General features: G+C 43.2%; 1 protein-coding gene and 1 pseudogene across 1 annotated transcript in view; one reads left to right on the forward strand and one right to left on the reverse strand.

Moving 5' to 3' along the window:
* FAM171A1 (family with sequence similarity 171 member A1) overlaps positions 1-14,893 on the forward strand; it is a 147,878-nt gene that overhangs the window by 116,624 nt on the left and 16,361 nt on the right.
* Positions 12,891-13,009, reverse strand: LOC116527266 (annotated as a pseudogene).

Below are 14,893 nucleotides of genomic sequence, written 5' to 3' on the forward strand. Positions count from 1 at the left end.
GACCCCGTCTCCAAAAAAAAAAAAAAAGAACCACAAATGACTTTCGTTTGTGAGAATGTCCAAGGGCAACTCCTTGTGAGGAAGCCCAGATGCCATAGCAGGACTCACAGATGTCTTCAGAGATGCCCCACTAGCCTCCCACCTCTTCCTGGCCACTGTCCCAGACCCAACCCATTCCCACCAGGCCAGATATTTCCCCCTTCTGGACTTGCTGAGATCCCCTCACAGCTGGTCACTTTGACAAGCACAGTTGATCCTTTCCAGCCCCTCTCCGGCCTCATCCTGAGCACATTGTGTACCTTGCAGTGGTCCCAGCAGCTTAAAGGGCATTGTACGCAGGTACCAGTTACTCCCAGTGCCCTCCCTGAGTCTGTGCGGGTACCGGTTACTGCCTGCAACCTTGTCAAGTCTGCACGGGTGCCAGTTACTCCATTTGCCCTCCCTGAGTCTGTGCAGGTACAGGTTACTCCCTGCGCCCTCCCTGAGTCTACTCGGGCACTGGTTACTCCCTGTGCCCCCGCCGAGTCTTACTTACCTTTGAATGCTTGTGATCAAGAACGGCTTCTGGCATAGTGTTAGGTACCCACTAAAATGTCTTTTGAATGATTGAATCACCTGAGAATTATTTTAGGGTTTTTTGTTTTCTTTTGTTTTTAAGAGACAGGGCCTCCCTCTGTCACCCAGGCTTGAGTGAAGTGGTGTGATCATAGCTCACTACAGCCTCGACCTCCCGAGCTGAAGCAGTCCTTCCACCTCAGCCCCCTGAATAGCTGGAACCACAAGTGTGGCCACCATGCCCAGCTAATTTTGGGGGTTTTTTTGAGTTGGAGTCTCACTCTATCACCCAGGCTGGAGTGCAGTGGCAAGGTCTCAGCTCACTGCAACCACCACCTCCGGGTTCAAGCGATTCTCATGCCTTGGCCTCCCGAGTAGCTGGGATTACAGGCACCCACCACCACTCTGGGCTAATTTTTGTAATTTTTTTAGTAGAGATGGGATTTCACTATGTTGCCTAGGCTGGTCTCGAACTCCTGGCCTCAAGTGATCCGCTCACCTCAGCTTCCCAAAGTCCTGTGATGACAAGTGTGAGCTACCATGCCCAGCCAATTTCGTTATCTTTAAAAGGCAATTTAAGATACTCTGATATAACATCTGTACTTAGGTTTACTGTATACATAGAATTTACCTTTATATATCTATGTATACGTGCACTTTATAGGACGATGCTTTAAGCTCTTGTTTAGAGGGAGGGCAGTTCTATTGGATTTTTTTCCATCTTGGAGCCTCCATTTCTGCTGTTTGTATTCTCCTTCTCGTTTTTGCCTTCTCTTTTTTAATGAGTGTATTTGAATATGGAGGAATAGGGCTGGGGCTCCTACTGCAAGGAAGCCGACCCTAGGGACTCCTGTGTGGGTCGTGTGCACTACAACGACATGGCACAGTTGTATAAAAGCAGCATCCTTGCTTTCCTTTGTGGACTTTATATACAGTTCACAAACAACCTTACTTAAAGAAGTTTTTGATGTACATGGCAGATGGAAATAGCTCTGCATCCTAATCCCTGGGCCCTGTGGATATTACCTTATATGGTCAAGGGACTTGGAGGAAGTGATGAAGAATTTGGAGATGGGGGGATTCTCATGGACTTCCCGGATGGGCCCACAACTGTCACAAGGGCTCTTAAGAGCAGGATGCAAGAGGAGCCCGAATCAGAGGAGGAGACGGAAGGGTGATGACGGGAGCGCAGGCTGGAGCCACGCACTTTGGAAATGCGGGAAGGGGACCCAAGCTTAGGAATACAGGCAGCCACAGGAAGCCAAAAACAGCAAGGAAGGAATTCTCCCTTCTGAGCCTCCGGAAGGAACTGGCCCTGCGGACTCCTGGACTTGAGACCAGAGAAACTGGTTTTAGACCTCTGACCTCCAGGAGTGTAAGAAAGTAAACCTGAGCTGTTTTAAGGCCCTATACTTGTGGTAATTTTTTACAACAGCAATAGGAAACAAATACAGTTCAGAAACTGGTGAAGACAGAGGCGTGTACATTGTTAGGAAGCCTCTGAAGTATAAGTTAGCCCATTCTCTGATTACTCTCTAGAAAAAATACTCATGAGAATGGGTCCTTTTTTAAATTTATTATTTATTTTATTATATGTTTATTTATTTTTTAATAATTTATTATTAAATTATTTGTTAATTTATTTATTATTTATTTTATTGGGAATCTTCATTGTGTAGCTGATCTATTTCCACTTCAGTTGTCTTTTTTTTTTTTTTTTTAGATGGGTTTTTAACTGTTGCCCGGCTGGGGGTGCAGGGGTGCAGTCACACACCACTCCAGCCTCAACCTCCCAGGCTCAAGCAATCCCCCCACCTCAGCCCCCCAAGTAGCTGGGACTACAGGCACATACCACCACACCTGGCTAATTTTTTTATTTTTTATTTTCTGTAGAGAAAAGGTCTCACCGTGTTACCCAGGCTGGTCTCAAATTCCTGGCCTCCAGTGATCCATCTCTGCCTCCCAAAAGGCTGGGATTATAGGCATGAGCACCATGCCCAGCCTAAATGGTCTTTTTAACTTTGCATTTACTGCGAAAAATGTAGCTGCCAAATTCCTGGCTGTAACAGATTGCATGTATGCAGAAAAAAAGCCAACGTTTGTGGATAGTCATTCAAAAATAACCAAATGAATTAAGATATGTTTTCTGAAAGCTTTAAGATAAGATGGACATTTCAAAGAAACCATATGTTTTTTAACTTATTAAACTCAATAGAAGTCCACATATTTCATAAGGCTTTTGTTGCTATTACATTTAATTAATAATATTATCTAAGTAGAAATTAAAATATTTTAGTTAAAAAATTCTAAAGACAGTATTAGATCAGGAAAAAAATGGGGAATGCAGCAACACATATTAAGCACACAAAACAATTTAATAATTAGTTGCTATTTATGATTACAGTAATCACCAAATTATTTAATACTTCAAATTATCTATTTTTGAGGTAAATCAAAATAATTGCCTCTTCCAAGTTGTTTAACAGCCGGAAATAGCACAGATAGCAACTTGTGAATCTATTAATAATTTATCATCTAAATTGGGATTGGCCAACTGTGGCCTGAAAGCTAAAAATCATTTTTACTTTTTTTTTTTTTTTTTAGCAGATGGGGTTTCACCATGTTGGCCAGGATGGTCTCGATCTTCTGACCTCGTGATCCACCCATCTTGGCCTCCCAAAGTGCTGGGATTACAGGCATGAGCCACTGCGCCCGGCCTCATTTTTATATTTTTGAATGATTAAAGGAAGAAGTCAAATGGGGGAGTGTTGATCAAAGGGTAATTAAGTTCCAGAGATATAATCCAAAGCCTGGTGACTTTTGTTAATACGACTGTATTGTATACTTAAAATTTACCGAGAGGGTAGATTCCAAGCGTTCTCACCACCAAGAGAAAGAAGATGAAAAGATAATGGTAACTGTAAAGTGAGGGATATAGTCATTAGCTTAACGTATATATCAAAACATCAGGTCAGACATCTTAAGTATATAAAATTTTTATTTTGAAACTATATGTCAATAAATACGGGGAAATAAAGAATCAAAAGGAGAAGAATATCTCATGGCACATGAAAACTATATGAAATTCATATGTAAGCACCCCTAAACAAAGTTTCACTGGAACCTCGCCAGGCCCATCTGGTGGCATATTGTCTGTGAGTGTTTTGTACCACAACACAGAGTTGAATCATTGCAACAGAGACTTATATCCCTGCAAACCAAAAATATTTACTATCTGGCCTCTTACAGAAAAAAAAAAAAAAATTGTGAGACCTCTGGTCTAAATGGCTTCCAAAAGAAAGTTCTTTCCATTCCAATATTACAGTGCAAGTGTATTCCACACAGGACAGGAGCAAACGGGGGTGCCCAGACAGCCACAACTTCCATATTGCCTGTTAGCTGATAGCCCCCCTGTATTTTGCCAGGGTTGACAATTGATGCTGAGAGTGACAGCACCTTCATTGTAGCGCCAGACCTCAAACTCTGTAAAGAAAGATGAAATTATTTTATGGTTCGATTGGGACTTCTGTTCAAATGATACAGTCATGTGGTAGTTTTTGTTTGTTTGCTTAAAGAAGGGATCCTGCTCTGTTGCTCAGGATGGAGTGCAATGGTACAATAGTGGCTAGAACTCCTGGGCGCAGGCAAGCCTCCTACCTCAGCTTCCTGAGTAGCTGGCACAAAAGGCGTGCACCACCATGCCCAGCTAATTTGTAAAAAAACATTTTTTGTAAAGACGGGGTCTTGCTATGTTGCCCAGACTGGTCTCAGATTCCTGCCCTCAAGTGATCCTCCCAACTCAGCCTCCCAGGTCACTGCGATTACAATGACTGTGAGCCACCACCCTGCCTCAAAATCACGTTTTAACACTAACTCAGTATATCCATGTTTTAACTCTAATTCACACACTTTAATCTTTGACTGTCAGGTAATTGAAAGTTTCCTCTTAGGAGAGAGACCTGGAAATGCTCCCTTTCAAAACCCGTGAGAATGGGATCAGTTTCTGATGCTGCCATGTATCACAGTTGTCATAATTTTTTCTTTTGGAACAGGCAAAGAATTTCCCATTCTATAAATTGACATCTTCATATTTCAACCTGTATATTCATTAGAAGATGGTCTACTAAATTAACACCATCTTAGAAAACAAATAACATTGAATTTGTTTAGTATGTTACAACAGCCTGAGTTGGCTAATTGCTATATGGACCCTCAATAAAAATGATGTGTGTGTGTGTGTGTGTGTGATGGCGTCTCACTGTGTCACCCAGGCTGGAGTGCAGTGGCACGATCTCAGCTCACTGCAACCTCCACCTCCTGGGTTCAAGTGATTCTTCTGCCTCAGCCTTCCAAGTAGCTGGATCTACAGGTGCATGCCACCACACCAGGCTAATTTTTGTATTTTTAGTAGAGACAGGTTTTCACTGTGTGGCAGGTCTCAAACTCCTGACCTCAAGTGATGTGCCTGCCTTGGCCTCCCAAAGTGCTGGAATTACAGGCATGAGCTACCAAGCCCAGCCTGAAATGATTTTTTTTAAGAAGCATGACTAACATATGTAAGTTAAACATCCCAAATCCAAGGTTTGAAATGCTCCAAAATCCAAAACTTTTTGAGGGCCATGTTGATACTCAAAGGAAATACTCAAAGGAAATGCTCACTGGAGCATTTTAGATTTTGGATTTTCAGATTAAGTATGTTCAATGGGTAAGTATAATGAAATATTCCAAAATCCAAAATGCATCTTGGATAAAGGTTATTCAACCCATACTGGAATTGGGAATTTTGTCACATTTACAGGTTTTGCTAAAGCTATTTTGTTAAAATGCTTTGACTTGTAGAGCAAAGCAGTAATTATTTAGCGTATCTCTTTTCCTTAAAGAATTAGCCTGTAGTCCCAGCTACTCAGGAGGCTGAGGCAGAAGAATTGCTTGAACCCAGGAGGCGGAGGTTGCAGTGAGCCAAGATTGCGCCATTGCACTCCAGCCTGGATAACAAGAGTGAAACTCCGTCTCAATTAAAAAAAAAAAAAAAAAAGAATTAGCGGAATATGTTATGATCCAATTGTGCCCTGTCTGTGTCCTGGGTGTCAGGATGTATGTGAGGGGAAGGGATTAAAGTGAATATGTAGCTGGGTGCCGTGGCTCACACCTGTAATCCCAGCACTTTGGGAGGCCAAGGTGGGCAGATCGCTTGAGGTCAGGAGTTTGAGACCAGCCTGGCCAACGTAGTGAAACCCCATCTCTACTAAAAATACAAAAATTAGCTGGAGCCAGGCATGGTAGGTAGATGCCTGTAATCCCAGCTTCTCGGGAGGCTGAAGCAGGAGAATCCCTTGAACCTGGGAGGTAAGGTTGCAGAGAGCCAGCATCACACCATTGCACTCCAGCCTGGGCATTAGAGTGAGACTCTTTCTCAAAAAAAAAAAAAATAAATTAAAAATAAAAATAAATCAATAAAGTGAATATTTACTGTGCAGTGGCCAGTTTGACCTTTAAAAGAAGCTGTGTTCCTTCCCATGTCTGGCAAAGGAAGTTTTGTTAGTCATGGTGAATGCCTCTTAGCTGAGCCTTTCTAGACAGTAAGAGTTGATTATGTCAGCTCTATTTTACAGACATTTACCCTTTCTTTATCCTGTAACTGGGGCAGCAGATGGCTGTCTAATGTACAGGTTGTCAGACTGACATCTGACTTGTTGCCCTGGGGAATGGTCACAAGCAAATCAGGTCAGTGGTTTGAATTTAAAGCGATGGACATCAAGTGGCAAAAAAAAAAAAAAAAAAAAAATCAAGATTTATGGATCCTATATTTGATAAGTTTCTGCTGTTTAATGGCAATTTGGGTTATATGATTTGGATACTCTCATTCTATTAAGATGATAGGAATAAAAGCATATTCCAAGAGTGAAGCTACATTGTAGAATCCAGTTTTAACTGCTTTCCCAAAACACAGCATGCAAGTATGTGTGGGTTGCTATAGAAATGGTGGTTACTGAACCAGCCTCTTACCATGTACGCTGCATATGTATCAGGCTCTCAGGAACACCCACTCATAATTGGTGTGTAGATTTGTCTCCACTTCAGATGGTGAACATTACAGCCATGCCGAGTTCATTTAATTAGTGCTTTTACCTAAGTCACAGACAACTTGCCCTTGAAGGTGGAGCTTGATTTCAAATACAAATCCAAGATTGTTTTTCCATTTCATTGGGTTTTTTATTGGGGTGGGGGAAGGGCGGCAAAGAGTGGGAGTTCTTAAAGCACAAGATTATGTTCACAACTTAAAATGAAAATACTATTTAACATGTAAATTATGGGCTGGGTGATAATGCCGTGTGAATTCAGGCTCATTAGTTGTAGCGAAGGTACCAGTCCCATAGGGGATATTGATCAAGAGGGAGTCGAGCTGTGTCTGGGTTATCTGCACCTTCCTTTCAGTTTTGCTGCAAATCTAAATCTGCTCTTTAAAAAATAGTCTTCAGCCAGGCACAGTGGCTCACACCTGTAATTCCAGCACTTTGGGAGGCCAAAGCGGGTGGATCACCTGAGGTCGGGAGTTCGAGACCAGCCTGACTAACATGGGGAAACCCAATCTCTACTAAAAATACAAAAATTAGCGGGGCATGGTGGCACATGCCTGTAATCCCAGCTACTCGGGAGTCTGAGGCAGGAAAATCACTTCAATCCGGGAAGCAGAGGTCACAGTGAGCCAACATCGCGCCATTGCACTCCAGCCTGGGCAACAAGAGCGAAACTCTGTCTCAAAAGAAAAAATAGTCTTCAATGAAATATTTATTATAATATTAGCTTATCTTTCTCTATATATATCACAAGCCGCATGTCTAGGTGAAATAACCCAGATGGGAATACTGAGGTGGTTAATTGAATTATAGAGATAAACGGTCCTACATTGTGTGGGTGAAAGTTAGAATGAAAAACAGGAGTTCATTTCTCCAACAAGCATGTGCCTAGATGTGTGATGTGATTTTAGAACCCCAGGCGTCATCTGGAATTTTTTGAAAAACAATAGATGCAGTAGTTCAGAGCATTAAACAAAGGAGGAATTCAACATAGCTAAGGCAATATCAGTATATCCGTGAGAAAGCTGTGATTGGAAATTGGCCTTTTTACAGTGGAAATATTCAGAGTCAAAGCTATTGCTTAGAAATAAATAACTCCCAGGAAACATGTCTGTACTTTTCCAAATGTTAAAATCACTCTTAGGGGTAAATGGGGCTTTAATGAGACAACTGGGGGAAAAGAGGCAGTTTACCTCCAAAAAAAGCGATTGAAGTGATTACAGGTAGCAAAGAACACTGAGAACATGGGACTCGTCTGAGTGTGATGACAGGTAAGTGAAAACTGTTTCGCTGAAGATCTTGGCAGCCAGGCAGTCAACTGTGATTTGTCCTTGGAAATGCCAGTTGGTATCTGTGGCCGCTGTGGACTCTCAGCATGGCAGTAGCTCTGTACCACTCCTGTTCTCTGGGTGGAGCGGAGGAGAACTGGGGAACCCTGGTCCTGCCCCTGGGAGAAGAACTAAGCTGTGATCTCAGAACATCGACATTTATTTTTCAGTGTTGCCTAGCAACGCAAAAAACAATCTTGTGTTATCAATCCATTCCTAGGAATCATTAAGCCTTTGTGTTTGTCTCCCCTAAAAATGAGAACTTTCAGAAAATAATAGCATCATACTAGCTCTTGTATAGTGGGGTTCAGGGGGTGCTTTTGTTTAAAAACCCTATTCTTTGGGACTTAGGTCCCTTAACATATCTTTTTCTGCGGAACTAGAATTTCCCATGCTTGGTGTAGCTTTTGTGGTCTTGGAGTGTAGAGGTTTTATTTACCCCTCATTCTTAGTCACCACTTACGGAGTGTTCACTTCATGGATCATCTGTGGCAAATTTGTGTCTTCCTGCAAGCTTTCCCCATCACCCAGAAGCCTCAAGGTCCGCTTAGTTTGCTATTTGGCTGGATTTTTTTTTTTTTTTTTTTGAGTTAGAGTCTGACTCTGCCTCCCAGGTTCAAGTGTTTCTCCTGCCTCAGCCTCCCAAGTAGCTGGGACTACAGGCATGTGCTACCACACCCAGCTGAGTTTTGTATTTTTAGTGGAGATGGGGTTTCACCATGCTGGCCAGGGTGGTCTCAAACTCCTGGCCTAAAGTTATCCTCCTGCCTTGGCCTCCCAAAGTGCTGGGATTACAGGCAGTGAACCACTGCACCCAGCCTGGCCTGGATTTTAAGGACAGCATCAAATACACTCATTCTTGTATTAACCTGGGTGAAAACGAACTGGGAAAGTAAAGCCACTGTATTTCAGAATTCAGTACTTTTAACTATCACCTGTTTTCAGTTGCCTCCACTTGAGTGGGCAATTAAAATGTAGAAATATTTTTGATAGATGTGTATATTGCACCAGATGAGACCCAGCTGATAGCGTTTATGAAGAGAATAGAGGCAGGCTGCAGCCCAGCCACCGAGGCGGCTTGGTCTTGGATGCCGGCTCCTCCTCTGGTTACTGGTTGTGTGGTCTTGAGCAAGTCATTTCACCTCACTAGGCTTCAGTTTTCTCATATATAAAATGGGGATCATAATAGCCCCAGCCCCTCCCTCATATAGAGAGTACCCACAGCAGAGCCTGGCCCTTAGGAAAGGCTCTATATGTGTTCGCTGCTCTCATCAGCATCATTGCTGCTATTATTTAGCCCATGTACAGTTTGTGATTTTTTTGGAAGCATGGTCTAAGAGGACAGGTACAGGAAAGCCTTAATGTTTTTAAATTTAACATCCCAGTCTCACCCAAGGCTGCTATTTAGCTGGAATGGCCCTGCCATCCACTGTGATTGGCCGGGGCCCATCCCTGACCAGCTCTTCCATATTTGGAAATATCATTGTTTGGGATTGAACTTCCAAATAACTTTAAAGTTCAGAATAGGTGAACAGCAGGAACATAAGTCTCTGGGGTGTTTGTCTAGTGTGTGGGCCTAATGTGCTACCCGGCTCTGCTCTCTCCTTTCTCCTGGCTTAACACCATAGGTCTTTTCAGCAACCTATGCTATCCACCCTTGCAGGTGAGGACCCTGAGGATGGGTACAGGGGAGAGATGAAACTCCCAGGTATCCGAGGTTTACCAGTAAGATTCAGTGTTTCCACTGAAGCCTATAGATCCAGACCACTTCTTTGAGGCCTGGGAATTATCTGCAAGGATTTTCAAATTTGGAGTTTGGGGTTTGATCATGATCTTTTAAAACTTAACATGAAAATTTTAAATGATCAGATGTTATTGCCTGAATCTGCCTGAATACACTGTTGGATAGAATAGGACAAATGAGAAGGAATCATGGTAGATGTAATATACACATGATATAACACCAGCATAATAAGGACAAGTGGAATTAAAGTATGTTGAACAGTTTACGGTTCAGTTTGAAAAACGTGGCGGAAGAATCATACGCATGCCGAGCTGGGAAGAAGCCCCACCTAACCGTGGATGTCATGTGTATGTTGCAAGTTCAAGTTCAGTTCAGTAGTACTGAGGCAGGAGAATCAGGTCTGGAGGTAGAGAACCTAAGGCTGACTCAGCTGACCGGATATCAGAGGCTTTTCTTGGTGTTTATTTATTTATTTATTTATTTTTGAGACGGAGTCTCACCTCGCTGTCTTGCCCAGGCTGGAAGGCAGTGGTGTGATCTCAGTTCACTGCAATCTCCACCTCCCAGGTTCAAGCAATTCTCCTGCCTCAGCCTCCTAAGTAGCTGGAATTACAGGCATCCACCACACCAGCTGATTTTTTTAGTAGAGACTGGTTTCACCATGTTGGCCAGGCTCTTCTGGAACTTCCAACCTCAGGGGACTGGCCCACCTGGGCCTCCCAAAATGCTGAGATTATAGGTGTGAGCTACCATGCCTGGCCCAGAGGCTCCTTTTTTTTTTTTTTTAAGTCTTGATCTGTCACCCAGACTGGAGTGCAGTGATACAGCATCTGCTCACTGCAACCTCCGCCTCCTAGGTTCAAGTGATTCTCTTGCCTCAGCCTCCCAAGTAGCTGGGATTATGGGCACCCACCACGATGCCTGGCTAATTTTTGTATTTTTAGTAGAGACAGGGTTTCACCATGTTGGCCAGGCTGGTCTTGTACTCCTGACTTCATGATCTGCTCACCTCGGCCTCCCAAAGTGCTGGGATGACAGGTGTGAGCTACTTTTTATGGCCCAGAGGCTACTTTTTAATCCCTCCTTTTTCTACATGGCAGTTGCTGCCTGGCTGTCAGAAAATGAAAGGACTTCTGATGGGTCCCCTCCCACAACCAATTAGACTGGTTATGGGCTGCTAGAATGAACCCGTAGGAAACTGCTGGAGGGTATTTAAGCCTCAGAAAATTCTGTGACCAACGCTCCTGAACCTCTTGCAGCAGCCGGCTCCCACTCGGTGGAGTGTACTCGCCTTTAAATTAAATCTCTGCTTTGGCTGCCTTGCTTGTGCGTTTTGTCCAATTCTTTGTTCAAAACACCAGAAACCTAGACAGGTACCCTCAACGGGTAACAATACGTCATCAGGTACACCATTAAGTTGATGTTTTTAATTCAACATTTATTTGGAAACCGTAGCTTTGTTTCTTTTGTAAGTTTGGTTTTATACTTTTGTGTGAGCTATAATCTCTTATATTAGCACTCACTTAACACATATGATTTTTTAAAAGAAGAGCAACACTTTGTATGTTTTTTTTTCTTCCTTTTGAATGTAGTTTTGTGCATTCATCAGGTCTGAAACATCTCAAGTTCTGTAAATGTCAGGAGAGAGCCTGTCCTTGAGCAAATTTCTAATGTCTCTGGACCTAATGCTTCTGAGTTCAAGTATGAGATCTGTAAAATCTCCCCTTCAGGCTTGCCTGAGACCTAAGGGTGATCATTTACCTAAAGCACCAGGCACACAGCCAGCCATGTATCACATTTTTAATCTCATGGTTCTTCTTGCCCCTTCCTTTCAATCACCCTTTTAAAATTACTTGTATGCACGCACATGCACAAACACACACCCTGAATACACCAGGCAGGTGCAGAATGTGCTTTACTAGACGCTTCCACAGAAGCACCTGTCTTGCCTCTGCAGTGCGCGTGTACATGTAGTTGTGTCTGGCAGCCCAGCCATTTCTAGTATGCAGTTTGAAGTTTTCCTAAATGGAAGGGGAAGAAAAATAGGATCACAACTTAGATCCTTTAGAAAAAAAGAAAAGAAGTGTTTTTATCTATTCATTCTTAGCTGAGCTTATCTGTTAGGAAAACAGGTATTCCTATAAACCAGCATTTTACACCATTATTCTCAATGCAACCCTGGAGGCGGGGGGCTACGGTCTTTATCAGAAAGGAACTTTCGCTCAGTAGAATTGAGTGTTTCCCACATTCATGGGACATCCTAGGGAAGGGGGAGTTATAAAACATGATTTCTTCAGACTCCAAATCTCCTTCCTTTTCCAGTTTATCAGATTTTTGTGGATTCCTGCTTCAATGCCAAGACTTAATGTGGCTGAATGGAATAACGGGCTGATCTGTGAATTCACAACAACCACCCATTCCCAGATATGTTTTGTTTGCCCCAGACAGTTGGTCTGGGGATGTTTGTTCTGTTTGAATGTACTGCTAACATTAAAAAATGGAAAGATTTCCCATGGGATTCTATTCCTGACTTCGCTTAGGGAAAAATAAAAATCAAACAATCCTTCAGTCAGCAAAGATTTATTGAACATCTTCTTTGTGCCAGACATTACTCTGTTGTAGGCTCTTGGGATAAAAAATGGCAAAACAAGCCGGGGAAGGGCCCTGTAATTATGAAGCTGTTGTTCTAGAAGAAGGAAACAGACAGTGAGCCAGTTTCTTTCAGATGGCAGAGAAACAAGCAGAGTGATGGTGGAGAGTCATTAGCTGGTCAGAGCCTTTGGAGAAGGGACATTTGAGCTGAGATCCTAACACCAAGGACCCTAGTGTGGGCTTACCTTTGGGGTGGGACGTCCTGGGCAGGGACCATGGTCATTGCAGAGGTCTCAAAGTTGGAACCAGCTAGGTCACTAAGTAACATGTCCCTCTAAGCAAGAACACAGTGGCATCTGTAGGCATTTGAAATTTTTGTTATTGTTCTTTTGACAGGGTCTAACTTTGTCACCCAGGCTAGAGTGCAGTGGCTTGACCGTGGCTCACTGCAGCCTTGAGCCCCTGGGCTCAAGCGACCCTCCTGCCTCAGCCCTCTAAGTAACCTGGGCTACAGGTACCCGCCACCACAGCCCAGCTTATGTTTTTATTTTTATTTTTATTTTTTTACAATTTTTTAAATATTTATTTTTAAAAAGCCTACAGCACCTGGTATTCCCAGTCAGTCTCCCATCCAAGTACTAACCAGACCTGACCCTGCTTAGCTTCCAAGATCAGATGGGATCGGGCGCGTGCTGGGTGATATGGCCATAGACTAATTTTTTTATTTTTTATTTTTTGTAGAGTTGTGGTCTTGCTGTGTTACCAGGACTGATCTTAAACTCCTAGGCACAAGAGATCCTTCCACCTTGGCTTCCCAAAGTGCTGAGATGGCTGGCGTGAACCACCACGCCCAGCCATCTGTAGGCATTTGAGTGCCCTGAGCCCTAGCCTGTAGTCTGAGAAGTGACCAGATTCCTTCTTGAATATATCAGAAATATTTCTGAAGTTGCTTCAAGCACTGGCCACCTAGTGAACGCGCTACAGCCACATGGTGGGAAATGGCATAAGGGCATTTTGCAGGTGTGGCAATTCTGTCTGACAAGAGTTACCACACCCATTAAAAGGCAAATAATTTAGAGAGGTGTTGCTACTCGGAGTGAGATCTGCAGATGAGTGGCACCCGCGTCACCCCGAGCTCGTGAGAACTGCATTCTTGGGGCTGCGCACAGTGGCTCACACCTGAAGTCCCAGCATTTTGGGAGGCCAAGGCGAGAAGATGGCTTGAACTCAGGAGTTTGAGACCTGCTCAGGTAACATAGCAAGACCCCATCTCTATAAAAAACAAATTTAGCCAGGCATGGTAGCATGTCTGTGGTTCTAGCTACTTGGGAGGCTGAGGTGGGAAGATCACTTGAGCCCAGGAGGTCAAAGGTGCAGTGCTGTGATTATACCGCTGCACTCCAGCCTGGGTGACAGAGAGAGACTCTGCCTCAACAAATAAAATAGGAACTGCCTTCTCGGCTTTCCTCCAAACCTCTAGATCAGAACCTGCACTTAGCAAGATCTGCGTGTCAACAAGCTCTTTAGTAAGCCTCTGATTTGTAATTTCTCTCTTATGAGAATGCCCGGTTATTCTCTATAAATTATCTGTTATGCTGTCTTCCATTTTGAGATTATTTCCAATGCTTGGGGACTAATGGTTGTGCCACCTACAATCCTTGTGTGCTCCCTACCCTGTCCCTTCTGACATGTAATTGCAATATGGGTATTGGCCTCGGTGGGTAATGAACAAAATTTTTCCCCAGATGGGGCTAATTAGCTTTTACTCTGACCTACTTTCTGGAAATGTTTATATATCTATTGTAAATTCAGAATTCTCTCATTAAATTTTATTAATGCTATTATGTATCCTGATACCTCTGGCTATCTATTTAAGGAATACGCTTTCTATAAGTCTGCCAGGATCTTTATGGTTTCCCATAACTGCTTCTTTCCTAAAACGTGTTTCAGTAAGTCTTATGATAGCTCAGCTAAGGCTTAAAGAAAAAAAAAAAAATCAGTTGCTTAGATTTAAGAATCTCTTCCTCCAAAACTACCCTAAAAATACCCAGGGAATATGTTGCAGCTGACTGCAGCCATGGTTTTAATTTCTAATATTCAACACATCCCTGATTTCATGCTTCAAACAGAAGGTCATTGGTTACAATGAGTTGCCCTTAATTTTATTCTTGTTTAAACCAGTCCTGAAATGTACTTGCCCACAGCTATGAGAATCCAACCATCTGCACATAAATTTTGCTCTTCAGTTTGATTGCTTTCAACAAGAATGATTAGATAATTGACCACCGGGCAAATACTTTGCTATAGAATTAACAAGGAATGTTTACTCCTGACATATTTCATAGAAAAATAATTCCAGGCCGGGCGCGGTGACTCAAGCCTGTAACCCCGACACTTTGGGAGGCCGAGGCGGGTGGATCACGAGGTCAAGAGATCGAGACCATCCTGGTCAACAAGGTGAAACCCCATCTCTACTAAAAATACAAAAAATCAGCTGGGCATGGTGGCGCGTGCCTGTAATCCCAGCTACTCAGGAGGCTGAGGCAGGAGAATTGCCTGAACCCAGGAGGCGGAGGTTGCAGTGAGCCGAGATCGCG

This window comes from Sapajus apella, unplaced genomic scaffold (genome assembly GCF_009761245.1).
Source record: "Sapajus apella isolate SASKATOON/1434 unplaced genomic scaffold, GSC_monkey_1.0 scaffold53, whole genome shotgun sequence".
NCBI classification, from domain to species: Eukaryota; Metazoa; Chordata; class Mammalia; order Primates; family Cebidae; genus Sapajus; species Sapajus apella.